The following is a 6802-nucleotide window of genomic DNA, read 5'->3' as shown; positions in this document are numbered from 1 at the left end:
ACAGTATTGGCAAAGAATCTGAATTTTTAACTGGAAACACATGATTCTCTTCCAAGCAGGTATTAAAAACACATTGTCTACTTTTCAGAGAATCACAGAGTTGCTGCACTTTGTCATTTTGACAGTAGTTTAAGGTTTGAAATATATTGAAATTGCTTGAAAATATTCATTATCTTGCTCTATTTTCTCCTTCATAAAGTTAATATGATTCCAGTGCAATGTACCATTTGTTTTTATATATATGAAGAAATACATGGCCTACTTTAAAACTGTTTTTCCTCAAAAAAAATGAATTTTTAAAATGAAGGAAAAAATAGTTAAATAATTGCAAAGGCACTGTTTTCAATTAGACTTGTAGATTATGTATATTCTTGATACTGAAACATTGAAGTTTCTTTTAAAGGAGACAAGCTTAAAAGCAGGCCAGTATTCCTGTGGTTTAATTTCAACTTTCTGGACAGTTAAATAGAATTTTGTACTTAAAATATTTTCATATGGCTTTGTTTTAAGAGCAAAAAAATATGAATTTGTCTTACAAATGTATAAGTTTTAAATGCACTTTTTTTCCTCACTTGTCAAAGCAACCTTAAAATTAAACTCAAATGTCCTTATATATGTGTTTATCAACTCCATATAGTAATTTTAAAGTGTACATGGTCTTTCCTAGGTAAAATTTATATCTCCCTGTAAGTGAAACAGTAAATCCTGGGCTTTCATATATGGACACTAAGTAATTTGTCAATATACCATATAGTTCTGAACGCACTAATAATACAAAGCTTAATTTTGTTCTTTAGTCTTGATGTATTCACTGATAATAGTGGGCAAGACCTCAGCTTGGCAATCTACAGCAAGTTAGTTAGGAAAAGATAACATTATTCATACACACATGCTGAAAAAATGACAGAATGTAGGTACCAGAGTGGCCGGTGTCACTGCTGTTTATCTTGTATCAATCACTCTAGTCCTGAGCTAGAAGTACATTTATAACATAACGCTCAGAAGTTCACATTCAAAAGAAAAATGTTAGGGATTTCCCTGGTGGTCCAGTGCTTAAGACTCTGCACTTCCATTGGAGGGGCCCCGGGTTCAGGCCCTGGTTGGGGAACTAAGATCCCACAAGCCACATAGCATGGCCAAAATATATAGTCAAAAAGAAAAAGTTTATAAAAACTTTTTAAATGAAGTGATAACAAGCAGGAAACAGTTTGTGAAGTTGCCATTTGGTTTCCTGATCAGCTACTTTCAAACTCAGCGTTCTGCCTCTGCAGTTGGTAATTTTGACTGAGTTCAAGATGATCAAGAATTATAGAACTGTTAACCTCATTTAGTATTTACAAGATGAGAGTTGTAAATAGGTACTACTTGACATCCTCCAGGCCTCTTTGCCACCTTTGATTACTCTCTATTCCTTGGCAGTGACATTCACTTTATGATTTCAGTTATCATTTCCATATGTATAGCTATATCTCCAGCCTCACATTTCCCATAAACTGCAACAAAGCTCAGCGTATCCTGCCAGTACGTCAGATTCCAAACTGAAGTCATCATTTTCTCTCCTAAATCTTTTCTTTTTCTTTTTTCTTTACTTTCTTTTTTAACCCATTATTGAGGTTGTTTTTTTTTTCTTTTTTTGTCCAGCCACTTGAATCCAAAAAGTGCCTATTATTCTACCAGGCCAAGATTTCTCTCACATCCTTCGTCCCTACTATTCACCCTGCTACTATCCTATATCACTCAGGTTCTCATTTCCCTTCATATTTGGTCACATGGTTATGTCTCTTCCAAACCAGGACCCTTTTGAATGTAAAGGGACATTATGCAGAATGAAGAAGGCTGTTAATACATACAGTAGGACAACTGTTACACAAACTATCCTTTGCAAATCTAGGTATATGATCACTGTTAATCTATTTCCTTCCTTCCTGTAACTAATCCATTAGTTTATAGCACTGCCAGATTTATCTTCTTTTTTTTTAATTGATGTATAGTTGACTTACAATATTGCATTAGTTTCAGGTATATACAATACTGATTTTTTTTTTTTGCAGATTATGCTGTATTATAGGTTATTACAAAATAATGGGTATAACTCCTGTGCTATACAACATATCCTTGTTGCTTATCTTTTTATGTGTAATAGTTTGTATCAGATAATGCCATCACGTTAATTTGCCCCTCCCCTCTTCCCTATCCCCATAACCAAAAGGGACATTTTGGAGAGTGAAGAAGGCTCTTGTAATACTTAAACTAAGACAGCTGTTACACACTCAGACTGTCCCTTGCAAACCTGGGACAGTTTTAATCACTGTACTCTGGTTAATCTGTTTCCTTCCTTCCTGTAGGTAATCCATCTACTGCACTACCAGACTTATCTTCTTTTTTTGAATTGATGTATAGTTGTTTGTTTTCTGTGTCTCTGAGTCTGTTTCTGTTTTACATATAATCCGTTTGTATTATTTTTTAGGTTCTATATATGAATTATTTCATAAAATATTTATCTTTATCCACTTTATTTCACTGAACTTAATATTCTCTAGATCTATTCACATTGCTGCAATGGCAGTATTTCATTCTTTTAATGGCTGAGTAATATTCCACTGCATATGTGTACCACATTTTTGTAATCTAGTCACCTGTTGATGGGCTTGGGGCTTGCTTCCGTATCGTGGCTGTACACATGGTGCTGCTGTGAGCATTAGGATGTAAACATCTTTTTCAATTAGTGTTTTTGTTTTTCCAGATACATACCTAGGAATGGAATTGTTGGACCATACAGTAGTTCCACTTTTGTTTTTTTAAGTAATCTGCATACTGTTTTCCAAGGTGGCTGCACCAATTTACATTCCCCCCAACAAGATGAGCTTTCCTCATAGCTCAGTTGGTAAAGAATCTGCCTGCAATGCAGGAGACCTTGGTTTGATCCCTGGATTGGTAAGATCCCCTGGAGAAGGAAATGGTAACCACTCCAGTATTCTTGCCTGGAGAATCCCATGGACAGAGGAGCCTGGCAGGTCACAGTCCCTGAGGTCACAAGAGCTGGACATGACTTAGCAACTAAATCACCACAGCAGTATGTGAGGGTTCCCTTTTCACCACATCCTTTCCAACATTTATTTGTAGACTCACTGCTTTGCATTTCTCTAATAATTGATCATTTTGAGCACTTTCTCTCATGCCTGTTAGCCATCTGTGTGTTTTGGGGGAAATGTCCAGCTCTTCTGCCTTTATTTTGATTGTTTTTTGATATTAAATTATATGAATTGTTTGTCTATTTTGGACATTAACCCCTTGTTGATCACATTGTTTGTAAATATTTTCTCCCATTCTGGAGATTGTCTTCTCATTTTGTTGATGGTTTTCCTTTGCTGTGCAAAAGCTTTTAATTAGGTCCTATTTATTTATTTTTGCTTGTATTTGTTTTGCCTTAGGAGACTGATCCCAGAAACTATTGCTGTGATTTATGTTAAAAAGAGTTCTACTTGTGTTTTCATCTAGGAGTTTTATGGTTTCAGATCTTATATTTAGGTCTTCAAACAATTTTGAGTTTATTTTTTTTATATGCTGTGAGAGAATGTTCTCATTGTTTTACATTTGGCTTTCTAGTTTTCCCAGTACCGCTTGTTGAAGAGACTATCTTTTCTCCATTTTATAGTCTTACCTCCTTTGATATAGATTAATTGACCATTTTTGTGTAGCTTTATTTTTAAATTTATTTTATTCTGACTTTTCATTATTAGTATATATAAATACACCAGATTTCTGTATATTAATCTTGTGCCCCACAACCTTGCTGAATTCATTAGTTCTGGAGACTTTAAGTTTTTCTATATAGAGAGTATTATGTCATCTGCAAATAGTGACAGTTGTATCTCTTCCCTTCCAATTTGGATACCTTTTATTTCTTTTTCTTGACTTATTACTGAGGCTAGGACTTCCAATACTGTTATATAGAAGCAACAAAAGTGGCCATTGTTGTTTTCTTCCTGAATTTATATGGAAGGCTTTCACATTTTCACTGTTATTTTCGTTGTAGGTTTGTCATAAATGACCTTTGTTATGTTGAGATATATTCCCTCTGTACCTACTTTGCTGAGAATTTTTATCATTACTGGATGTTGAATATTGTCAAGTGCTTTTTCTGTCTATTGAGATAACCAAGTAATTTTTTATTTCCTTTGTTAATGTGTTGTATCACATTGATTGATTTACATATGTTTAACCATCCTTGTGACCCAGGAATGAGTCCAGCTTGATCATAGTATATGATCCTTTTTTATGTATTGTTGCCAATATTTTGTAGAGGATTTTTGCCTCTATACTTATCAAAGATATTGGCTTGTAATTTTCTTTTTTGTAGTGTCCTTGGTTTTGGTATCAGGATACTAGTGGCCTCATAGAATGATTTATTTCTCTTTGAATTTTTAGGAATAGTGTGAGAAGGACAGGTGTTAGTTCTTCCTTGTATGTTTGATAGAATTCCCTTATGAAACTGTCTGGCCCTAGACTTTTGTATACAGATTCAACTTCACTTCTAGTGATTGTTGTTGTTCAGTCACTCAGTCATGTCTGACTCTTTTCAACCCCATGGACTGCAGCATGCGAGGCTTCCCTGTCCTTCACCATCACCCAGAGCTTGCTCAAACTTATGTCCATCAAGTCGGTGATGCCATCCAACCATCTCATCCTCTGTCATCCCCTTCTCCTCCTGCCTTCAGTCTTTGTGAGCATCAGGGTCTTTTCTAATGAGTCAGCCTTTCATATTAGGTAGCCAAAGTATTGGAGCTTTCATCTTCAGCATCAGTCCTTTCAATGAATCTCAGGATTAATTTCCTTTAGGATTGACTGGTTTGATCTCCTTGACTCTTAAGTCTTCTCTAACACCACAGTTCAAGAGTATCAATTCTTCTGTGCTCAGCCTTCTTTATAGTCCAACTCTCACATCCATACAGACAACTGGAAAACCATAGTTTTGACTATATGGACATTTGTTGGCAAAGTAATGTCTCTGTTTTTTATTATGCTGTTAGGCTGGTTATAGCTTTTCTTCCAAGGAGCAAGTGTCTTTTAATTTCATGGCTGCAATCACCATCTGCAGTGATTTTGGAGCCCCCAAAAATAAAGTCTGTCACTGTTTCCATTGTTTCCCCATCTATTTGCCATGAAGTGATAGGACTGGATTCCATGATCTTAGTTTTTTGAATGCTGAGTTTTAAGCCAGCTTTTTAACTCTCCTCTTTCACTTTCATCAAGAGGCTTTTTAGTTCCTCTTCACTTTCTGCCATAAGGGTGGTGTCATCTGCATATCTGAGGTTATGGATATTTCTCCCAGCAATCTTGGTTCCAGCTTGTGCTTCATCCAGTCCAGCATTTCACATGATGTGCTCTGCATAGAAGTTAAATAAACAGGGCAACAATACACAGCCTTGATGTACTCCTTTCCCAGTTTGAAACCAGTCCATAGTTCCATGTCCAGTTCTAAGTGTTGCTTCTTGGCTTGCTTACAGATTTCTCAGGAGGCAGGTCAAGTGGTCTGGTATTCCTATCTCTTGAAGAATTTTCCAGTTTGTTGTGATCCACACAGTCAAAGGCTTTAGTGTAGTCAATGAAGCAGACGTAGATGTTTTTCTGAAATTCTCTTGCTTTTTCTATGATTCAACAGATGTTGGCAATTTGATCTCTGGTTCCTCTGCCTTTTCTAAGTCCAGCTTGAACATCTGGAAGCTCTTGGTTCACCTACTGTTTAAGCCTAGCTTAGAGAATTTTGAGCATTACTTTGCTAGTATATGAAATGAGTACAGTTGTTTGTAGTTTGAACATTCTTTGACAGTGCCTTTCTTTGTGATTGGAATCAAAACTGACCTTTTCCAGTCCTGTGGCCACTGCTGAGTTTTTGAAATTTGCTGACATATTGACTGCAACACTTTTGCAGTATCATCCTTTAGGATTTGAAATAGCTCAACTGGAATTCCATCACCTCCACTAGCTTTGTAGTGATGCTTCCTAAGGCCCACTTGACTTCACATTCCAGGATGTCTGGCTAGGTGAGTGATCACATCATCATGGTTATCTGAATCGTGAAGATCTTTTTTGTATAGTTCTTCTGTGTATTTTTGCCACCTCTTCTTAATATCTTCTGTTTCCTTTAGGGCCACACCGTTTCTGTCCTTTATTGTTCCCTTCTTTGCATGAAATGTTCCCTTGATATCTCTAATTTTCTTGAAGAGATATCGAGTCTTTCCCGTTCTATCATTTTCCTCTATTTTTTTGCATTGATCACAGAGGAAGGCTTTCTTATCTCTCCTTGCTATTCTTTGGAACTCTGGCTTCAAATGGGTATATCTTTCCTTTTCTCCTTTGCCTTTTGCTTCCAATTTTTCCATACTCTCACTTTCAGTCTATATGTGTTGGGTTTCTTGTAGGCAGCATATATATGGGTCTTGTTTTGGTATCCATTCAGCCATTCTGTTTCTTCTGGTTGGAGCATTTAATCCATTTATATTTAAAGTAATTATTGATATATGTGTTCCTATTGCCATTTTCTTAATTGTTTATGGTTTGTTATTGTAGATCTTTTTCTTCTCTTGTATTTCCTGACTATGTAAGTCCCTTTAACATACGTTGTATATAGCTGGTTTGGTGGTACTGAATTCTCTTAACTTTTGCTTGTCTGTAAAGCTTTTGATTTCTCCATCAGTTTTGAATGAGATCCTTGCTGTGTAGAGTAACACTGGTTGTACATTTTTCCCTTTCAGTACTTTAAATATATCCTGTCATTCCCTTCTGGCCTGCAGAGTTTCTG

Source organism: Budorcas taxicolor, chromosome 2 (genome assembly GCF_023091745.1).
Source record: "Budorcas taxicolor isolate Tak-1 chromosome 2, Takin1.1, whole genome shotgun sequence".
In the NCBI taxonomy this organism is placed as follows: domain Eukaryota; kingdom Metazoa; phylum Chordata; class Mammalia; order Artiodactyla; family Bovidae; genus Budorcas; species Budorcas taxicolor.
Note: the sequence above shows the minus strand (reverse complement) of the source record.